The 23737-nt window shown below is 43.5% G+C and overlaps 1 protein-coding gene across 12 annotated transcripts in view; it reads left to right on the forward strand.

Moving 5' to 3' along the window:
* The window catches only part of LOC137382645 (protein-tyrosine sulfotransferase 2-like), a 179746-nt gene that overhangs the window by 50519 nt on the left and 105490 nt on the right, over positions 1 to 23737 (forward strand). Inside the window, exon 1 of one of the 12 annotated variants that reach the window (XM_068054863.1) lies at positions 12137 to 12481. The exons of the other annotated variants lie outside the window; for them this stretch is intronic. The gene's annotated coding sequence lies outside the window, so the exon portion shown is untranslated. Of the gene's footprint in view, positions 1 to 12136; positions 12482 to 23737 lie in introns of those variants that run through there. 12 annotated transcript variants of the gene reach the window in all.

Raw genomic sequence — 23737 nt, forward strand, 5'->3', positions numbered from 1 at the left:
TTTCAATCTGTGTGTTTATGCTTTACTTCATTACTAGTCTGGACTTGTTTTTATAATAAACTGATAATTTTGTTATTTATTAAAGAAACCTGGTTGGTGTGTTTTATTCTGGGATAAAAATAATCTATGATTGTATTGGTAAGTGGGAAAAAATTTAAATATATGTGATCGTGGAGAAGTGAAACTAGAATAAACAGTGCACTCCTGCCCCCCTCGCTTGTAACACTATAAACAATGGTATTTACTGCAGGACTTTGTGTTTTGGTCAATTGTAAAAATAACCAAGCTATCTATTATGAATTTACTACTTTACCTATCCAATATTTCTTGTCACAATTGGGAGAGGATTTTCAAACCCTTGAGAGCAATTTATGCAGTCAGCACATGCTTGAATATATCAGTAGTTTTCTTCATTTTAGTGGTTTCTTCACTGAGTTTATTGGTGTCTAAAATGCTTAGTATTAGTGCTGCTGATGATTTGCTGAAAGTGAAGGATATCCGGTTTGCTCTTGTGGTCCCATAAGTCTCAATCAATCATCTCCGCCATAGGTTATATTTTTAGCTTGCTTTTCTTAAATTCAAGAAATTTCAGCTGTAGAGTCGAAAAGATGTTTGGAGCTAATCTGAAATATTCTGATTCAGAATGACTGAAAAAGAATTAGAATACTTTTGCTTTTTTGGCTGGGGTTTGAAATTAAGAAATGGGTATCAGTAAATCAGTAGAAATGGGGCAAGTTGCTTTCTTACATAGCCAGTTGTGGTGTAATGTGAGAAAACAATTAAAAGAGCAAACAAACTGACAAAATATAACCATGTTTGTACAATTACCACATAGTCTGTCAATGCAGCTGCTAGGAAAGACTAGCTTCCTGTTTACTACAATTTATGTAGGGATTCTCACAAGGAGTGTGTGTGTGTTTTTTCTACACTCTTCTCTATTTGATCCTTCTCTGTCATAGGGTAACTAAGCTGAGTGAGCATCCTTTTGTAGCCACAGGACTTTAAATTAAGGAGCCACTGGTTCTTTGTATTTACTGACTTGATTTTGATCAAACTGCTGAAAGCATGACTGCCTTTGAGAAAAGTTTAAATGTATGCATTGTTAACAACTTTGTGATGTCCTCAAATGTATCATTTAGTGAAAGTTGTGTCGTCCAAAATTCAATTCCATTTATTTTCACAGCACTGTAATCATTTTGTATACTTGGACAATAACAAGTGCAAAAAGCAACAAGTGCTGTATTGCAGAAATGACTAATACTGTGAATGTATTATTCATACAGTGTTGGCTTATCATTTTGGCTCATCAAGCCTGTGTCGGTGTTTCTTTATACAAACCACCTAGACATAAGGATTTTGGTGTTCTGGTGGGGTGTGCACCAAGAATTTTGTATAGAAACAGGAGTACAGATGCTAGCCTGAAAGGCATGCAGCTACTAATAGCAGTTAGAAGATCCCAGAGATCCTTTTTGGGCAGGGAATAATGGCTCCACCTGCTGTGAAGCTCCTTTTTTAAACTATTCCCAGACCTCCCTGGGATCTTCTGATCTGAAGAAGGCCCTGGTGCAAGGCCCATCGCAAACTTCTTGGGGGGCTCATGCACCTATGAATCCAACAACATGAATCGTATTGTGAGGAAAAGGAGGCAACTGGACCTAAAGCACCCTCTCCAGCCAAATTACTCCGGCAATGACTATTGTAGAAGCAGAACTGGGTCAGTCCATTTAGAAAATCTTTGGGATATTCTGGAGCAGTGAGAGGGGGTGGAAACCAGGTGCAATGGTGTCTACCTTCTAACTTCTCCAAGTCGAGAACCTGAGCATTCTTCTGGTCCATAAAGAGAATAATTGATCGGGGCAGATGTGGCATAGTGATAATGCCACTGAACTACAAATCCAGTGGCCCAGGCTAATACCCTGGGGACATGGGTTCAAATCCCACCATGGCAGTTAGCATAATTTGAATTCAATTAATTAAATTCTGGAATTGAAAGCGAGTCTCAGTTTCATGGTACCATTAATATCATCAATTGTCATTTTTTAAAAAACCCCATCTGGTCAGATGGGTGGAGCAGTGGCAAATGGAATTTAATCCTGAGAAGTGTGAGATGATGCACTTTGGGAGGACTAACAAAGCAAGGGAGTATACAATGGATGGTAGGACCCTAGGGATTACAGAGGGTCAGAGGTGTACTTGTCCATGGATCACTGAAGGCAGCAACACAGGTAGATAAGGTGGTTAGGAATGCACACGGGATACGTGCCTTTATTAGCCGAGGCATAGAATATAAGAGCAGGGAGGTTTTGGTAGAATTATAAAATGCTAGTTAGGCCACAGCTGGAGTACTGTGTACAGTTCTGGGGCACCACATTATAGGAAGGACGTGATTGCACTGGAGAGGGTGCTGAGGAGATTCACCAGGATGTTGCCTGGGCTGGAGCATTTCAGCTATGAAGAGAGACTGGATAGGCTGGGGTTGTTTTCCTTGGAGCAGAGAAGGCGGAGGGGGAACCTGATTGAGGTGTACAAAATCATGAGGGGCATTGATAGGATAGATAGGAAGAAACTTTTTCCCTTAGCGGAGGGGTCAACAACCAGGGAGCATCGATTTAAGGTAGGGAGCAGGAGGTTTAGAGGGGAGTTGAGGGAAAATTGTTTCACCCAGAGGGTGGTTGGAATCTGGAACACATTGCCTGAAGCGGTGGTAGAGGCAGGAACCTCACAACATTTAAGAAGTATTTAGATGAGCACTTGAAACGCCATAGCATACAAGGCAACGGGCCAAGTGCGGGAAAATGGGATAAGATTGGACGGGTGCTTGCTGGTTGGCGCAGACGTGTTGGGCCGAAGGGCCTGTTTCTGTGGTGTATAACTCTGATTCTATGATTCATTAATGTCCTTTAGAGAAGGAAATCTGTCGTCCATATCTCACCTGGCATTCATGTGACTCTAGACCCACAACAATGTGATTGACTTTTAACTACCCTTTGAAATGGCCTAACAAGCCACTCATTTAGTTAAGGGCAATTAGGGATGGACAACAAATGCTGGTCATGCCACCAATGCCTACATCCCGTGAAAGAATTAAAAAACGCTCTTAATATGCTGTATGTAAGTAGTAGGTTTTGGTTTAATACATGGAAGTATCAATTTTGCATCAGGGTTATGTGGTATGCTGGTCATTTTGTTGCAGTAGAATCTATAGTGTTGCTGCTTGATCCTTCTATCCTTAGGGATATGCATTTTTCCAGCTTTGATCAGGAGCAGTTAATGCTCATCCACAGGACAGGAAATGTTGTATTAAAACTACTTCACGTTAGCAAAGCCTCTGAAATTCAACAGGAAGGAAGTATGTGATGCAGTTTCTGTGTGCATCACATTTCACAAAATGGTGGTTAACCCTTCTTATGCCATGCAGGATTTTACTTGGCAATAAAAATGAGAACTTTGACAGCAAGTTGTTGGTGAAACAAAAGAACTAAAGTTCCTTTAACCCTGTAATTTGCACTTAGCTGAAGAGTCTTCACTAAAATGGTTCTGAGAAGGAAAACATCCCATAGTGGTTTTATTTTTGAAGTATTAAAATTGATATTTAGGTAAAAATGTAACCATGTTTTATTTCTGGTTTAATGGGTTGCCTTGCATTAATATCAAAAAAATTTACATCAGGTATATGGAGAAGAGAGCCAAATAAAGAGAGGAAAGGCTGTAGAAAGATTTTATTTAATATCCTGCATAGTATCTTCAAAAAGGAAACCATTTTAGAGCCTATATGCTTTTCTGCAGCTCATATTTAGTAAACATTAGTTTGCTGAATTGGCTGATGCAGTTTTAAACTCACCTATTCTGAACACCATTTGATGAAAAATCATTAATTTTTTTTTAGACAGCAAGACTGATTTATTTATTGGTTTGATAAATGATGGAAGAGAGCAACAAAATTAGTTTTCAGGGGACATTTAGGCCTTTCTTGCTTCATGTACTTAGAAGTGTTTTACAATCATCACCAGATCTTTCAACAACAAAAATCAGACCTTTTCTGGATTTATACTGGTCAGCAAAATAAACAAAGGTGCTGAAATTTATTGGTCCTTACCGAGCAGCATGTCACCTAATGACTGAGTTTACTGCAGTTTAGCAAGCAAAAGCTTTACAATAGCCTGGAGTGATTGCGTAGCAGTGTTCCCTGTAAGCTGCGCAATTGTGCAGCAGTCCGAAATTTCCTCGCGTAGGCCATGCACAAGTTGGCTCCTTTGTTACTGTGCTCCATAAAAGAATTAGAGGAAACCTTGCTGTGTAGTACCTAAAAGATCTGAATTAGGCCACTGACATTGTTTCTGAGACTCTGAATCTATCTCAGGTTGATGAGCAGAAATTCTGTGCCAGCACTAAAAGGATGTAATACAGACAGATGTGTCTGTCCTCTAAGTATGCAATAGTGAAATCTCTTAGATACTTCCATTTTTGTGTAGCAATTCTGAATAGACTTGTAGTCGGAAGCTAATAGATTTTATAGTTAACATTGCAAATCCTTTACACAAATTGTCCCACTCCTTTTTTTTTAAAACTGACAGTCTGCTCATGTGGTTGTGCAGCACATGAGTTTTTTTATCATGTTAGATAATGTCATATATGAGAGAAGAAGTGAAAGCACAAGTGCCACAAATACACAACAAATGTTGGAATGATACCTCAACTCTCAGCTACTCACCAAAGTCTATTGTGGAAGCTTCTTGCTTTGTTGCAAAAAAAAGGCAACCGGACATAACTTTGTGTAATCAGTAGTGATGTCCCAGCGTGTATTTGCATATGCAAGGATATTTTGCAGTTATGGGGATAATTTGGATTTTGCCCATTTTCTTTAAGTGCTATGCTGCCACAAGACTCAAACGGGGTCCAAGATGTGGGTGTGCACACTTCCGACAGAAGCCCCCGTGCCATTCTCGAACTCCACACGACACCAATGCCCTGTCTCAACCTCGCACAGCTGAACACGATAGTGAAGAGAATGAAGGACACCCATCAACCACCTTCTGTAGTCTCGTCCATCAAAGTCCTCATTTGACTCCTCTGTATCAAAACCAGTGTCTGACCTCGGCGTCTGGCTAGCTGCAACCTGCATTATCCTTGCCCCTGCCTTGGCTCCTGTGCACTTGTGCCCAGTGTCTTACCATGTGCAGCTCCCTGCTCTGTCCTAGCCTCTAAAGTACTCATGGTGTTAGTTTCTGAGCTGGTGACTGCAAGGGTAGGATCGAGTGGTGGGGGCGGTGTCTTCATCTTCACTGCCTTCTTGCTCTTCCTCCTTTGGGAAGTTTGAATTTTTGGTATCCAAAATGAAAAAGGGACAAGCTTGGGGTTGTACTGAGGGGAGAGGAGAGTGCAAAAAGTATATGCTTACACCATCTGCAGCTTTAAAATCAGAAGACATTGTTGGAAGTGAGGAGGCGGGTTAAGTATGCAGATACCCTCATCATTGTTCCTTCCAATGGCCATGGCCTCTGCGATGTCACTTCCTTATGATGGCTCAGAGTATAAGGAACAAATTGAATGACTTGCAGGCACAAATTCAACTTGGAAGTTATGACGTGACAGCCATAACAGAGACATGGCTGTAAGATGATCAGGACTGGGAGCTAAATATTCTAGGTTATAAGGTCTGAAAATGGTAGAGGGGGAGGGGTTAGCCTTAATGATAAAGGATGAAATCATTTCAATGATAAGGGAGGATGTAATGAGTGGTAAGCAGGCAATGGAGACTTTATGGGTAGAATTTATCAATAGGAAAGGATTGAAGACTGTAGTGGGAGTTGTGTAAGGGCCCCTGGTCTGTGTATAAGTGCCTTGAAGCGTTAGTTTGTCTAATCGCAACATTTATAAAGGCATGTAGGCAAAGAGTGGTTTTAATGGGGGCTTTTAACTTTCTTTTAGATTGGGATAAGCAAACTAGCACATCAGAAAGTTAGTGAATTTCGTGAATGTGTCCAGGATAGTTTTCTGAAACAATATGTTCTAGAACCAACAAGAGGGAAGGCCAAATTAGATTTAGTAATGAATAATGAGCCAGATTTAGTTAACAGCCAAACGGTGTGTGGACATTTGAACAAAGAATGAACCTAATGTGATCGAGTTCAGTTTGAAAGGGAGAAACATGAAACAGTCACTTAGATTCTAGATTTAAGTAAGGCTGACTTCAGTGGGATGAGATAGAGACTGTCCACAGTAAACTGGGAAAATCTGTTAATGGGTAAAACGACAGAAAATCAGTGGGCGATGCTCAAAAAATAATTTGTGATTCAGAACCAGTTTATATCCCTAACGGCAAATGTTCTACTTGCCAAAAAGACATCCATGAACCACTGTAGAGATAAGAAACTTAGAAAATAGGAGCAGGAGTAGGCGATTTGGCCCTTCGAGCCTACTCCGCCATTCATTATGATCATGGTTGATCATCCAACTCAGTAGCCTGTTCCAGCTTTCGCCCCATACCCTTTGATCCCTTTAGACCCAAGAGCTATATCTAACTCTTTTTTGAAAACATTCAATGTTTTGGCCTCAACTGCGAATTCCACAGGCTCACCACTCTCTGGGTGAAGAAATTTCTCCTCATCTCAGTCCTGAAAGGTTTACTCTGTATCCTTAGACTATGACCCCTGGTTCTGGACTCCCCCACCATCGGGAACATCCTTCCTGCATCTAGCCTGTCAAGTCCTGCTGGAATTTTATAGGTTTCTGAGATCCCTCCTCACTCTTCTGAACTCCAGTAAGTATAATCCTAACTGACTCAATCTCTCCTCATCTGTCAGTCCCACCATCCCAGGAATCAGTCTGGTAAACCTTCGCTGCACTCCCTCTATAGCAAGAACATCCTTCCTCAGATAAGGAGACCAAAACTGCACACAATATTCCAGGTGTGGCCTCACCAAGGCCCTGTATAATTGCAGCAAGACATCCCTGCTTCTGTACTCGAATCCTCTCGCTATGAAGGCCAACATACCATTTGCGTTTTTTACCGCCTGTTGCACCTGCATGCTTACCTTCAATGACTGGTGTCTGAGAACACCCAGGTCTCGCTGCATATTCCCCTCTCTCAGTTTATAGCCATTCAGATAATCTGCCTTCCTGTTTTTGCTACCAAAGTGCATAACCTCACATTTATCCACATTATACTGCATCTGCCATGCATTAGCCCACTCACTCAACTTGTCCAAATCACTCTGAAGCCTCTCTGCATCCTCCTCACAACTCACGCTCCCACCCAGTTTTGTGTCATCTGCAAATTTGGAGATATTACATTTAGTTCCCTCATCTAAATCATTGATGTATATTGTGAATAGCTGGGGTCCTAGCACCGATTCCTGCGGTACCCCACTAGTCACTGCCTGCCATTCGGAAAAAGACCAATTTATCCCTACTCTTTGTTTCCTGTCCGCCAACCAATTTTCTATCCATCGCAATTTCTTTTTTGGCCTCCTTATCTCGAGAGACAATGGGTAAGCGCCTGGAGGTGGTCAGTGGTTTGTGAAGCAGCGCCTGGAGTGGCTATAAAGGCCAATTCTAGAGTGACAGGCTCTTCCACAGGTGCTGCAGAGAAATTTGTTGTCGGGGCTGTTACACAGTTGGCTCTCCCCTTGCGCCTCTGTCTTTTTTCCTGCCAACTACTAAGTCTCTTCGACTCGCCACACTTTAGCCCCGCCTTTATGGCTGCCCGCCAGCTCTGGCGGACGCTGGCAACTGACTCCCACGACTTGTGATCACTGTCATAGGATTTCATGTTGTGTTTGCAGACATCTTTAAAGTGGAGACATGGACGGCCGGTGGGTCTGATTCCCGTGGCGAGCTCGCTGTACAATGTGTCTTTGGGGATCCTGCCATCTTCCATGCAGCTCACATGGCCAAGCCATCTCAAGCGCCGCTGACTCAGTAGTGTGTATAAGCTGGGGATGTTGGCTGCCTCGAGGACTTCTGTGTTGGAGATAAGGTCCTGCCACCTGATGCCAAGTATTCTCCGGAGGCAGCAAAGATGGAATGAATTGAGACGTCGCTCTTGGCTGACATACGTTGTCCAGGCCTCGCTGCCATAGAGCAAGGTACTGAGGACACAGGCCTGATACACTCGGACTTTTGTGTTCCGTGTCATTGCGCCATTTTCCCACACTCTCTTGGCCAGTCTGGACATAGCAGTGGAAGCCTTTCCCATGCGCTTGTTGATTTCTGCATCTAGAGACAGGTTACTGGTGATAGTTGAGCCTAGGTAGGTGAACCCTTGAACCACTTCCAGAGCGTGGTCGCCAATATTGATGGATGGAGCATTTCTGACGTCCTGCCCCATGATGTTCGTTTTCTTGAGGCTGATGGTTAGGCCAAATTCATTGCAGGCAGCCGCAAACCTGTCAATGAGACTCTGCAGGCACTCTTCAGTGTGAGATGTTAAAGCAGCATCGTCAGCAAAGAGGAGTTCCCTGATGAGGACTTTCCGTACTTTGGACTTCGCTCTTAGACGGGCAAGGTTGAACAACCTGCCCCCTGATCTTGTGTGGAGGAAAATTCCTTCTTCAGAGGACTTGAACGCATGTGAAAGCAGCAGGGAGAAGAAAATCCCAAAAAGTGTGGGTGCGAGAACACAGCTCTGTTTCACGCCACTCAGGATAGGAAAGGGCTCTGATGAGGAGCCACCATGTTGAATTGTGATGATCGCAATACAGTACCCCCAATCCCATCCGCTTTAATTTTACATGCTAATCTCTTATGTGGGACTTTGTTGAAAGCCTTCTGAAAGTCCAAATAACCACATGCACTGGCTCCCCCTCATCAACTCTACTAGTTACATCTTCGAAGAATTCTAGTAGATTTGTCAAGCATGATTTCCCTTTCATATGCTGACTCTGTCCGATTCTCCCACTGTTCTCCAAGTGCTCTGCTATAAAATCTTTGATAATGGACTGTCGAATTTTCCCCACTACCGACATCAGGCTGACTGGTCTATAATTCCCTGCTTTCTCTCTACCTCCCTTTTTAAATAGTGGGGTTACATTAGCTACCCTCCAATCTACATTAGCTACCCTCCAAGCGACAACATAAAATAAAAAGCATGCAAAATTGCAATAAATAGCAAATCTTGGCAAATGGGAAGGATACAAAGAGCAGCAAAGAGTGACAAAGCAACTAGAAAGAACTACAAAAAGGGAGTATAAAAAGAAAGTTACAAGAGATATCAGGATCAACACACACTTTTACAGTTAACCTTGAGGGGAGAAAAGGGTGGTCAGAAGCAATGTGGGCCCATTGAAAGCAGATAATGGCGATATTGCCAATGAAAATAAGGAAATGACATGCTGAATAATTACTTTTGCTTTGGTATTTACAGTATAGGAAGTGATCAGCATGCTAGATATCCCAAGGAAACTATTCTTGAATCAGGGCCAAGGACTCAACAAAATTAACATAAGAAAGATAACAGTAATAGAGAAATTAATGACATTAAAGAGCGACAAATACCCAGGAACGGATGATTTCTATCCCAGGATTTTAAAAGTAGTCGGTGAGAACATTGCAGATGCACTAACTATAATCTTCTAAAATTCTCTCCATTTGGGAATTGTTCCTTTTAGATTGGAAAATTGAACATCTCGCTCTGTTATTTAAGAAAGGCGACAGAGGGAGACCAGGGAATTAAAGACTAGTTAGCCAAACATCTGTTTTGGGGAAATAGCTAGAGTCTGTAATTAAGGATAGGGTGACTGAACACCTCAAATTTTCAGCTGACCCAACATAGATTTGTAAAGGGTGGGTCATGCCTGATGAATCTGAGTGAATTTTTTTGAAGAGGTCACTAAAGTCGTGGACAGGAGAATATCTGTGGATATTATTCATTTGGGCTTCCAGAAAATATTTGATATTAGCTAAAGTTGACGTTCGTGGAATTGAAAGCAAACTATTGACCTGGTTAGGAAATTGACTGAGTGGCAGGAGCCAGAGTATAGGGATAATGGGCAGGCATTCTAATTGCCAGGATGTGACTGGTGTTGCACAAAGATTGATGATGGGGCCTCAAATATTCTCTCTATTTATTAATGACTTAGATGATGGGATAGAAAGCAACGTATCCAAATTTGCCAGTGACATAAAGAGAGATGGCAATGAAAGCAGTGTAGATGGAAGGATAAAATTACAAAGAGATACTGGTAGATTAAGTGAATGGGCAAAACTATGATAAATGGATTTTCAATGTAGGCAAATGTGAGGTCATCCACTTTGGACCCAAAAAGGATAGAACCGGGTACTTTCCAAAAGTTAAAAAGCTAGAAACAGTGGAGGTCCAAAGAGACTTGGGTGGGGGTTGGGGGTCCAGGTACACTGATCATAAAAATGTCATGAATAGGTACAGAAAATTATCTAAAAGGCTAATGGAATACTGGCTTTATATCTAGAGGACTAGAACACAAGGGGGTAGAATTCAGCTATATAAAGCCCTTGTCAGACCACACCTGGAGTACTGTGAGCAGTTCTGGGCACCACACCTTAGGAAGGATATATTGGTATTGGTGGGAGTGCAGCATAGATTTACCAGAATTATACCTGGACTCCAAGGACTAAATTAAGAGAAGAGATTACAGAAACTAGGGTTTGAATTTAGTAGGTTAAGGAGTGATTTGATCAGTTTCAAGATGTTAAAGGGAACAAATCCCCTATTTCCCCTAGTTGGGCAGTCTAGAACTAAGGAGTATAGTCAAAATATAAGAGCTACTACACCTTTAAGGAATGAAATTAGGAAACCCTTCTTCACATAAAGGGTGGTAGAAGTTTGGAGCTCTCTTCCAGAAATGGCAATTGATGCTAAATCAGTTATTAATTTTAAAACTGAGATTGATCAATTTTTGTTAGCCAGCTGTATCAAGGGATATGGGGCAAAGGCCCCATGGAGTTAGGTTGCAGATCAGTCATGATCTCACTGAATGGCAGAACAGGCTCGAGGGGCTAAATGACTTACTCCTGTCCTTATGCTCCTCCATGGGGGTTAGATCATTGTCGTCCTCCAGTTCCTTCCTGCTGCCTCCTGTTATGCATCGCCTTCTCCTGCAAGAAAGAGGGAAGTGTGTCAGTGAGCATCCTCCAGTACGTCTGGATTATGTGGCTGTCATAGCTGAATAGCTCTTAGTGTACGAGCTGTGTGTTGGGGGTGAAAGGCTTGCAACAGTTCCAAGTGTGTGAGGTAAAGCATGTGAATTAAAGGGTTGAATACTGATTGATCGAGGCTGTTTGTAGGTGGGTGATGGGGGTGTAGTGAATTCAGCAGTGGACGGTGCTGCTAGTGCAGTGGGTAGGATATGCCATTTGCAGATTGAACTGGTTTACCTTGATAACTCATGTCAGATCATTAAAATTCTTACTACATTGCATCCATGTTCTCAGAGCTACACTCCGGGTATTGACTTCTGCCACAACTTTCCACTGCCACCAGAGCATTTGTCTTGGGCCTACTGCCCCATTGCACATACTGAATGCCTCCTTCTCTCCACTTGTAACAACTCCACTGTATTGTCAGAAAACCCTGGTGCACACACTCTTCTATGTTCAGCTATTCCTCAAAGTATCACTACTGATTCAATTTAACGACTCCCACCACTTGCACAGACAGTGCACCTGCTCTTTAAGAGGCGCGGGCTGCCTTTTAAGTAGCGCTAGCCATTCACAATTTCGGGGCCCTGCTGATGTGTTCTGCCAATGAACAGCATTGGTAGCGCTGGCTGAATGTAGCAATCGTGTAAAGCAACAGGCTGCACCAGTTTAACATGCTGACTGCGCCACAATGAATGGATGGGGGTGAATCGCAGTGATTCCCCATGCCCATTTTCTGGAGTTATCCTCTTTAATCTCCCATAGTACCTTATGTCATGTGTCTTATGGCAGGAGTTGCTACGTTTAACAGGACTTTGCTGGCACTGGTTTATAGGTGCAAGACCAGCTCTAACAGATGACACTTGTTTCCTATTTTGTTGGATTCCATTTATAAGCACATTGTGATTATTACTCATCTTAATAAGTAAAACGGTTAATCCATTTATAACTTTTTATTCTTAAATGATCTTTCCACTTTTTTGATAAATTACTATTTTCTCCTGTTGTTGGATAGTTCCATTTTTGGTGTTCATTGAGTAACAACGAGACTATCAAAGTGCTTTGCATGATTAGTATTTAAAATACTCTCTTAATTTGGCATTTACTGAAACAGAAGTGCTTGAGTTACTGTGAAGCTTGCTCGATGATATACTGAGTTTCAGCAGTTCATTGGTAGTTTCATGATCCATTTATCTGTACAACTGACAAAACCACAAAACTAGCAGTGGCATTGCAGCAACCAGTCATATTCTTTCATTACTATAGCAACCTTGTATGCCTGCTGTGGAGTGTGCTGGTTTAGGCCCTGAAATAATATCTAACATTCTCTTGCCATGGGAGTCTCATTTGAAAAGCTACATTATAGGTAGGATTTTATCCAAAGTGTTGGCTAATTTTACAGTATTAATTTAAACTAAAATTAAGCTGGTGATTCGTTGATCAGTACATGATACTGCATTTAAAGAAATGGCTGTGTATTAGATTCTGCATTTTGCATGTTATTTCTCCTGAATGTTTAACTATGGACATGTTTCTGTATGAATTAATGTTTTTGATTGTTGAGTTTACATTTTATTAGTGTTTCAGTTTGCTTACACAAACTGTATATTGCATGTTGCAGTAAGTATCTTCTGTTTGTGTACTGTATTTACAGTGCTCTGAATGAAAGCTGACACTTCAGCTTATCCTCAGGGAGCTGATTGCCATTTGTGCAGGTGATGGACTCCATGGGCTGAATTTTCAAAATGGGGTCAGGAACCCTATGCCCAGATGATCTCCAGGTCCTGACCCCACACCTTCGCTGCATCGCTAACGCGACGCGATCTTTAAATGTTAACGCCCTAATTGGGCAGAAGGCAAGTTTGGTGCCTAATTAGTGGCGCCAAGCATCTGCAGGAGGCTGACAGCTCTTTGAGGGCCAGCAGAATAAAAAGGTGAGGCAGCACTTCCAAACTAAAAAAAAAAGTTCTGCACTTGGCCTGGTGCAAGATCCCCAAGGCCCCAAAACAGTTCATCTTCCAACAATAAAGTTTGCCCTTTGCGCACTGTGAGCCCGACAGTTGTGCACTAGACAAGTTTGGCTCACCAGAATCCTCATTGAAAATTACAGCGCAGACCTCCCCCCACCCCCTCCCGGCCCATTAACGAGCTCCTCCATGAGCTTAATGGGCCCTTAATTGTAGGAGAGCAGCTACCCCGTTTCCTCGGGCTGTTCCGGAGGCAACTTCCGGGACCACAATTTTCAAATCGCATCTGCATCCAATCCAGTTCCTGCTGGCATTTGAAAATCCGGCTCCATGTGTGTAGGGCTGTTACCCATCTAAAATTCAGGACAAAATTAGTAATGCCTTGTCCATAGTGCAGCTTGTCAGCTCTGAGAGAGCAACTTCTTTGCTTAATGAATATACAGCATGCTCAGTTTATTGCCACATGTACGAGTTGACAAGGAATCCTATCAAGGCCAATTTCACAAATTCAAAGTGCTGGTTGGGGGCCTTAGAATTACTCTACTGTCTGTCCATTTGTCCAAATATATTGGGAGCTCACTGTCCATGATTTCCATCCATTTCAGACTGGTTCTTTCTCAGCTGAAGTTTCTTCCCAGTCTTTCCAGGCCCTGTTTACTTTTATTTCTGTTTCTTGTACCCCACCCCTTGCCCTGCTCCAGAGATCCCAATCCCAGACAACCTCTTCCTCTTCTCATCTAACTAACCCAATACTCTGAAACACCTGGATCCTGCCTAGAGTGCTTTGAGCTCATCCATCTCCTCTCCTAGTTTCTCGGATCCTACCTTACTTAAAATAACTTTTAGTGCTATAATTTCTATGCTTCTCTGGTTTATTCTTTCCACATGACCCTCTCCCACTTCTGGTCCACTCCACTTTTGACTTCCATCTTCACGTTGGTCACAGCTTTCGATCGGAGAGCTTTGAACATTGGGCCTTTTGGCCTGGCCAGACCTGACCACCTGCCATTCTGACAGTTTTTGCTGTAAATGAAGGCCTTTCCTGACTGCTCCCTAAAGCTCTTTTTTTTAAAAATTCTTTCCTGGAATGTGAGCGTCACTGGCGAGACCAGCATTTGTTCCCCATCCCTAATTGCCCTTGAGAACTCACCCTATTTTGTTCCTGTCTAGCCCCCATGCCTTTAAACTGTCATCATGCCGAGTTCCCAACCATGACAGGGAAACTGACTGAACCATTTAAACACTTATTATGTGTACATTTCTTAGAAAGGCAAACCGATCAAGTCAACTAACTACTAATTTAAAATAAGGTTTGTAACATCATAAAAATAAATTTACATATTTCGCTATAATGTAACCAAATGTAACTAAGGTCAGGAATTTCCTCTGATCGGCTCCCACTCCACTGCCATTACAGAAATATGCCGGAAACGCTGTTTACATGAAATTATGGGAACAGCTGTGAGGAAATTTCCAGTCTAAATGTATCTTTGAGTGCCTTCTTACTGAACATTCGTCTCCTCTCAAATGTCTTGAATCAAACTTGATGTTTTTGCCCAGTTCAATCTCTTTATCTTTAACTGAAGGGCGATGCACTGTCCCTTTGGCAGGAATATGGCAAGCTTCACAAGTGGCAGTGCGTATGCACAGGATTTGCCCCGTGAAGCCACCGCAATGTTTTGAGTGGCTGCGCAGGCGCCATTTTTAAAGGGCTTCAAGCCCTTTGTAATTTACATTTTTAAGGAAACAGGCAATAAAAATGTAATGCTAAAAAATGTAATAAATTACTCAAACCCCTCTCCTGCACCCACCCCCCCCGCGCCCCAATGAACGAAGAATTTATTGATTGCCTTCCCCCCGAAAAAAACTCATTTTCCGATCCCGAACTCGTTCTTCCCCCCCGCCGAACTTTATTCACTTTGACCTACAGCCCCTTCCCACCATCCCCTCCAAGAGATTTCCCCGCAACCCCCGCCCTGAAAACTTAACTCTTTTTTTCCCCCCAACCAGTGTTGCGCCTTGGATCTCTAAACACAGGAGTTCTGGCAACCGGCCTGAATATCGGAGTGCGACAGCCGTCGCAATGAGTTATGTACTTATTCATTAATTAACATTAATTTAAATATTTAAATGAAGTTACTGTCGCTGAGCGGCAGAAGGCACCACGAGGCCTCACGCTGGCCCCGGTAATATGGGGTAGGCCCTTCCTGGCTTCGAGGCCCATGGCAGGCCTCTCCTACCCCCCACCCCCCTGCCACGACCCAGTTTGTATGTTTTTGAAAAGAATTTGAATACAAACTGGATGGTCAGTTTCAGAAATTTTGAACTAAATGTTATTTCGCTTTAGAAAGCAAGAAAGGGGCACAAGCATTCAAGCCATCTCTTGTTCAGTTGTCAAACAAATTGCTGTTTGCATAGCAATGGCTGCAGTAGCTAAGGAAAACATTTGTTGTTGAGGTGAAAAACCTGGAGATGTGAGGCAGTTAACTCTTTTCTGCACAAAAGCATGATAACACCATAACCCTGGTAAAATGCAGCCCTGTGTGTGCAATATACAAAATTGGCAGAGGGGAGGCTGCAGGCTTCTTTGAGGGATCTGGGGAGGACATTTGGCTCCTTCTGGCCCAAAAGAAATGCTGTAAATTTTCTGTCGGGTTTGATGACCCCGGGAAATCTGACTGACAGCTATTAATTTTAAATTATTCTCCCAATTGTACTGTCCCAAGGCACTTCACAGAATGGCAACGAGCACTTTGGAGACATGTTCCCCAGTTTTAAGAATTTTAACTACCCCAGACTAGACCCTGTCTCACCTGGGGGGATTAATATCTAGACCAGGGGTCTGCAACCTTTTTTATCTGAAGAGCCTTTTATAAAAAAAAATTGCCTAAAATAAAAAACAATTGGGAGCTGTACAATGAAAATTCGATATTTCTAAACCAAGTACTTGTCAAGTTGCCAAGTGTCTCTGCTTGAATGCATAATTTGCATCTATAATAAAGAAAATACATCTATTTTCTTTATGTAGCAACAGAAAAAGATTGCAATTAAAATAGACCTGACTCTGAATTATCAAATTTTTTGACGTTTTACTATAATTGTCAGTAAAGTCATCTTTAAAACAAACTTTAACTTAAGACATGTAGAATTAAGACAATATTTTTGGCTATTCATTCCCGTGATTTAAAAAATTCTATTATCACATTCAGAATAATTTATTGTTTCATCTATAATAGAAACAATAATGGTCGCAACCAAAACAAAATGTTCTTTGAATCAAAGCCATTATCTATAACCATGGTGTAGCAATACCACTCAAACAGGTTTATTTAGAGAACAATGATGTTTCTTGTTAAAATAATGATTTGAAACTGTAAAGTGTAGCATAATGATGAGCCTTTTATCCCCATAATAAAAACATGCTTGACATATTTTACTTGACAACTTTTTAAAAAGATTTTTTTCATGATAATGCAATCCAACTGGTAGAGGTTGGGAGCCGCAAATGAGATGTAAAAGAGCTGCATATGGCTCTGGAGCTGCAGATTACAGACCCCGGATCAAAACCAATGTTTCTGTTCAAATTCTAACAAAATTTGGTTGATTTTTCTAAATTCTTTGAATAAAAGTTAAGGCAAGAGATTTAAAAGCTTTGTTCAGGTAATGATGAAGCTTTGTGCGAGGGGAAAGCAAATATGGACACTGGCAGAGACCACTTTGTTTATGACTAAGAGTATTGATTGTACACCAGCATTCATGTATTCCAAAAACAGTTTGTTTATTTTCAGTGCAAAAGTCTATATGGAAATTGTGTATAATTCCAGTTTGTCTGTTTTTGAAAATAATTTGAATACAAACTGGATGGTCAGTTTCAGAAATTTTGAACTAAATGTTATTTCGCTTTAGAAAGCGAGAAAGGGGAACAAGCATTCAAGCCTTCTCCTGTTAGTTGTCAAACAAATTGCTGCGGTAGCTGAGGAAAAGATTTGCTGTTGAGGTGAAAAACCTGGAGGTGTGAGGCAGTTAACTCATTTTGCATAAAAGCATGATAACACCATAATCCATTTTGTTATCATTGTGTATCTAAATAACAAAACAAAATTGGGACAGTCACCTTTAAAATCATATTTCCTGGAAATGTTTGATTGACAGCAAAATTGGCCATCCACAGATGATGATGCTCATATCCCCCTCCCGTTCTGTTTCAGTGAGATGCAAAAATTGCTGAATGGTCAGAAGTAAAAATGCATTCCATTAAAGCAATCACATGTTATTAAAGAAGCACCCTCCTCAAAAATCCATCCTTGGCTCCTCTGACCTTGCAAACTACCACTCCATCTCCAAAGGTTTTGAATATTTTGTTACCTCTTGCATCACCTTTCCCATAATTCCACGTTTTTTTATTCATTCATGGGATGTGGGCATCGCTGGCTAGGCCAGCATTTATTGCCCATCCCTAATTGCCCTTGAGAAGATGGTGGTGAGCTGCCTTCTTGAACCGCTGCAGTCCATGTGGGGTAGGGGCACCCACAGTGCTGTTAGGAAGGGAGTTCCAGGATTTTGATCCAGCGACAGTGAAGGAATGGCAATAGAGTTCCAAGTCAGGATGGTGTGTGGCTTGGAGGGGAACTTGCAGGTGGTGGTGGTCCTAAGCATTTGCTGCCCTTGCCCTTCTAGGTGGTACAGGTTGCAGGTTTGGAAGGTGCTGTCTAAGGTGCCTTGGTGCATTGCTGCAGTGCATTTTGTAGATGGTACACACTGCTGCCACTGTGTGTCGGTGGTGGAGGGTGTGAATGTTTGTGGATGGGGTGCCAATCAAGCGGGCTGCTTTGTCCTGGATGGTGTCGAGCTTCTTGAGTGTTGTTGGAGCAGCACCCATTCAGGCAAGTGGAGAGTATTCCAACACACTCCTGACTTGTGCCTTGTAGATGGTGGACAGGCTTGGGGGAGTCAGGAGGTGAGTTACTTGCCGCAGGATTCCTAGCCTCTGACCTGCTCTTGTAGCTACGGTATTTATATGGCTACTCCAGTTCAGTTTCTGGTCAATGGTAACCTTCGGGATGTTGACAGTGGAGGATTCAGCGATGATAATGCCATTGAATGTCATGGGGAGATGGTTAGATTCTCTCTTGTTGGAGATGGTCATTGCCTGGCACTTGTGTGGCGCGTTTGAACCCCTCCAATCTGGTTTCTGCCCAAGTCACAGCACCGAAGCGCTCTTGTTAAAATGAAAAGTGACATCCTATGTGACTGTTACCATGGTAAAGTATCCTTCTCAACCTGTTTGCAGCCTTTGACATAGTTGACCACATCATCCTCCTCTAATGCCTCTCCTCTATTGCCCAGTTTGGTGGGACTGGCTTCACCTGGGTCCATTCCTATCTATTTAGTGGTAGCCAGAGAATCACCTGCAACAGCTTCTCTCACTGCATTCGTAAGGTTATCTCTGGTGTTCCCAAAGGATTAATCCTTGGCCCCCTCCTATTTCTCATTTACATGCTCCTTGATAACATCACCCAACACAGTGGTGCAGTGGTTAGCACTGGGTTCAGTTCTGGGTACTGCCTGTGCAGAGTTTGCAAGTTCTCCCTGTGACCGCGTGGGTTTCCGCTGGGTGCTCCGGTTTCCTCCCACAGCCAAAGACTTGCAGGTTGATAGGTAAATTGGCCATTGTAAATTGCCACTAGTGTAGGTAGGTGGTAGGAGAATTGAGGGAAGGTGGGGATGTGGTAGGGAATATGGGATTAATGTAGGATTAGTATAAATGGGTGGTTGATAGTCGGCACAGACTTTTGGTGGGCTGAAGGGCCTGTTTAAGTGCTGTATCTCTCAATGACTCTGTCAGGTTCCACATGCGTGCTGACGTCACCCGACTCTACCTCACCACCCCCAGAAGTTACCAGGAAGCACTCAACGACTCCTAACTTTCCTCCTCCTTTGTCCACTGACCTTTTGCCACTCATTCCCATTCAGCCAAACCCCTACCATATCATCCACTTGCCTCCACCGACCTCTTTCCCAGTCACCATCAGCAAATTCTCATCTCCACAGCCCTATGATTTTCTGCTCTAACATTTCATACCTCCATATTAAAGTCAGTTATTTATGGCATAGAGGGAGTCCATTCAACCCATCGAGTCCGTGCCAGCTCTCCACAGAGCAATCCAGTCAGTCCCATAGCCCTGCAAGTTTATTTCCTTCAAGTGCCCATCCAATTTCCTTTTTAAAATCATTGGTTGTCTTCGCTTCCACCACCCTTGTGGGCAGCGTGTACCAGGTCATTATCACCCGCTGTGTAAATAAAAAAGTTCTTCCTCATATTTGCCCTGCATCTCTTGCCCAAAACCTTCAATCTGTGTCCCCTAGTCCTTGTACAATTCGTTAATGAGATCAGTTTTTCATTGTCTAACTTATCTCAGCCTCATAATCTTGTACACCTCTATCAAATCTCCCCTCAAACTCCTTTGCTCCAGGGAGAACAACCTCAACTTTTCCAGTTGTATAGAACTTTGGTTCGGCCACATTTGGAATACTGAGTGCAGTTCTGGTTGCCACATTACCAAAAGGATGTGGATGCTTTGGAGAGGGTGCAGAGGAGGTTCACCAGGATGTTGCCTGGTATGGAGGGCGCTAGCTATGATGAGAGGTTGAGTAGATTAGGATTATTTTCATTAGAAAGACGGAGGTTGAGGGGGGACCTGATTGAGGTGTACAAAATCATGAGAGGTATAGACAGGGTGGATAGCAAGAAGCCTTTTCCCAGAGTGGGGGATTCAATTACTAGGGGTCACGAGTTCAAAGTGAAAGGGGAAAAGTTTAGGGGGATATGTGTGGAAAGTTCTTTACGCAGAGGGTAGTGGGTACCTGGAACGCGTTGCCAGCGGAGGTGGTCGACGCGGGCACGATAGCGTCTTTTAAGATGTATCTAGACAGATATATGAATGGGCAGGAAGTAAAGAGATACAGATCCTTAGAGAATAGGCGTCATGTTTAAATCGAGGATCTGGATTGGCGCAGGCTTGGAGGGCCGAAGGGCCTGTTCCTGTGCTGTAATTTTCTTTGTTCTTTGTTCTTTTCCAACCTAACCTTGTAACTAAAATCCCCATCCTTGGGAATCGTTATGGTAAATTTCCTCTGCACCCTTTCAAGGACCCTCTCATATTTCCTAAAGTGTGGTGACCAGAACTGGATGCAGTACTCTAGTTGGGGCCTAACCAGGCTTTATAAAGTTTCAGCATAACTTCTCTGCTTTTGTACTCAATGTCTCTATTTATTAAGCCCAAGATCCCATATACTTTGCTAACCACTCTCTCAATATGTCCTGCCACCTTCAAGGATCTATGTACATGCATCCTCAGGTCTCTCTGTTCCAACACACTCTTTAGAACTGTGCCATTAAGTCTATATTGCCTCTCCCTATCCCTTCTGTCAAAATGCATCACCTCACACTTGTTTGTATTAAATTCCATCTGCCACTTCTCTGCCCATTCTACTAGCCTACCCATGTCCAATTGCAGGTGGTTCGTATCATCCTCACTATTTGCCACTCCTCCAAGTTTGGTATCATTGGCAAATATTGAAATTCTACTCTCTATTCCCGGATCAAAGTCATATGAAAACAGTGGTCCTAGCACTGACCCTTGGGGAACACCACTGTCTACCATCCTCCAGTCTGTAAAACGACAGTTTACCACGACTCGCTGTTTTCTGTCCTTGAGCCAATTTTTTTTTATCTGATTGGACATTGACCTCCTATTCCATGAGCCTCAGTTTTGTTAACCAGCCTTTTATGTAGTACTTTGTTGAATGCTTTCTTGCAATCCATATAGACAACATCAACTGCATTCCCTTTATGAGCCTTCCCTGTTACGTCATCAAAAATTCAATTCGATTAGTTAAGCATGATCTGTCTCTTATAAATTTGTGCTGGCTATCCTGAATTAATTCAAACGTCTCCCAAGTGCCTATTGATTTTTTCCCTGATCATTGTTTCTAAAACCTCACCCACCACTGTTGTTAAACGAGCTGGCCTGTAGTTTCTAGGACTGTCCTTACACCCTTTCTTGAATAAGGATGTCACGTTTGCCACTTTCCAATCCTCTGGCACCTCCCCCGTATCTAGGGAAGAACTGAAGATTATGGCAAGTCTTTCCATAATCTCCACCCCAATTCCCTTTAGCAACCTGGGATGCAAGCCTTCTGGACCAGGTGACTTATCTACCCTAATAACCAGCCGTTCCAGTAACACCTCACTCTCAGTTTTTACCTATCTATTGTCTCTACTCTCTCCGCTTCTACTGGTATTTTGTCAGATTCCTCTTCCTTAGTAACTCCTTACTCAACACAAGCCCCTTATCCTTTTCTCTGTGTGTGTCACAATTCTAAACTTTCATTCTTAACAGAAACCCAATGAAATTAAAACAAATCCTGCACTTAAACACTACGTTCTGCATTCTTGCCTCAGGAAACATCCAGGCCTGAGTTTTTGGGATCCCCCCCCAACGAGGTAGGGAATGGAGGTGGGGAGACCCTGAAAATCTAGGCGCCATGGGGTGTGTCAATTTCAAGGCGCAGATCCCAGCACTGGCAATCACTGGTGCAGAACAGGAATCCTGCTCTCCTCCCAATTGAGGCCAATTAACACTCTTTTTAAAAGCTCATTAAGAGTTTGTCAAGGGGTGTACTTTAAATTTTTAAAGGGACGGACAGGTTACACGTGCCTTCAGAAACTGACAGCTGAAGGGAGGCAGATCAAGAGTGGGGAGGCAGGCATGGCTGCCTCAGGGCATCACCCTGGCCTCATAAGTGTGTCAGCAGGGCAAAGAGGGACTGGGCCTTGGTAAGGGGGTGCCTTTGGCACTGCACAGGTGGCAGGGAGTGTGGGCACTCCGCACTCAGGCTTTGAATGTCGATACTCCCCTGGCATCGCGGAGCCAGAAGGGCAGGGGGCAAGGCTGCCAAGGACAATTGGGCAGCAACTTGCCCAGAAGGAAGGCTGCAGCTGGCAATGGGTGTGGGGGAGGGGCATGACTGTCAGATTTTGGGCCCAGTGGCCATGAGGGGCAACACTGTTCCGATGCAAGAGGTTCTGCCCTTCCTGTGGAGGGCACAGGAGAGGAAAGAGGCGCAGGAAGGAAACTGAGGCCAAACCCTCCCACAGGGTCTACCGCCTAAGACGGAAATATCTGGAGATAACCAAGAACCAGTGCCGTGGGAGACTGTGACTGTTGAAGCAAATGGTCGCAGAGGTCTGCTCCCTCATTGTCTAAGGCCTCACAGCACTGCTCACCACTTGCTGCCAGTAGTGGTGAAAGTCACTGCGGCCTTGGAAGGAGCCATAGTGAAGTTCAAGGATCAGCTGCGGACCTTAGTGGCATTTCGCAAGTGCCTGCACACCACTGCATCTCGCAGGTCACTGATGCCCTCTTTGTCAGAGCTGGACAGTACATTCATTTCACGATAGACACGGCCTTGCAGGGACAGAGGGCATTGGATTTCACCTCCATTGCTGGATTTCCCCAAGTTCAGGACATCATTGATTACACCCACACGGCCATCAAGGCAGGCAGCGACCGGTCAGTGAGATCCATCAACAGGTCGGGCTTCCAATCCTCAATGTTCCAGTGTTCAACTGATCTGCGACCACAACGAGCTTCCTGTATGTGCGCTTGCTTTCCTAGCAGCTGCCATGAGTCCTTTATCTTCTGCCAGTCCAGGTCTCCTCAGAGCTTCACTCCAACCCCCAAAGAGTATGGATGGAACTTAGGGGACCAGGGATATCCCTTGAGGAGATGGCTACTCGCCCATCTGTGTGGGGCAGGAAGGCCGGTGGACAGCCACTTGCCCTTAACTTTACACAATTAATGTCCAATTGAGGGACTCATGCCACTGCCGCAGCAATTAGCCATGCAACAGGCGGCCCTGTCACTTAGTGCCTGAACAAGGACCCGGCATCGGGAAGGAGGGCCTGCTGATCGCCACCTCCCTGCTCTTGCTAAAAGGCCCCCAACCTGCAAGACCCCTCCCGCTTGACCTACCTGTGGCCTGGGTCCAGCAACATTCCTGGGCCTCAGGTAGTCGCTGCACTGGCAGCAGCCACCCCTCTGTGTGGAAGGTGCGCTGCTGACCACTTAAGTGCCTAATTAGCACTAGATTCAGCAGGCCTCCTGTAGAAGAGGCCATCATAAAGTCCTGCCCACAATGTCTCCTATCCTGTCCCTTGCCTGTCAGTTCATCCCATCAAGAGGTCCTTATGCATCATTGCACACTTTTCTCATCAGTTCCCCTATTGCTTCCAATTACGAACCTTTATCCTATTGATTCCTTTACAACCCCTTCCAATTGGCAGTAATTTTCTTTTCCACCGTTGCCGATCATCCGATTTCCATGTTTTGTCAGCTCATGTTATACAGTGCTATGCTTCATACAGCTATCTGGTAGCCATACATGTCAATATGCAAGCTCCCCTGTTGCTCCTCTCTCTCTGCCGTGTGTTATTCTAATCTCCCTGGCATCAGCTTATGCTGCCCCTACATTTCCACCACCTGTTCCCATTTTCAATCATATCTCCTCTCCCACTTGCACATTGCTGCACTTGTGCACCTTTAGGGGTGTTCCCAGTTGCCCAATATCTAACTAAAATATAGCGCAACCCA

This window comes from Heterodontus francisci, chromosome 23, assembly GCF_036365525.1.
Source record: "Heterodontus francisci isolate sHetFra1 chromosome 23, sHetFra1.hap1, whole genome shotgun sequence".
NCBI lineage: Eukaryota > Metazoa > Chordata > Chondrichthyes > Heterodontiformes > Heterodontidae > Heterodontus > Heterodontus francisci.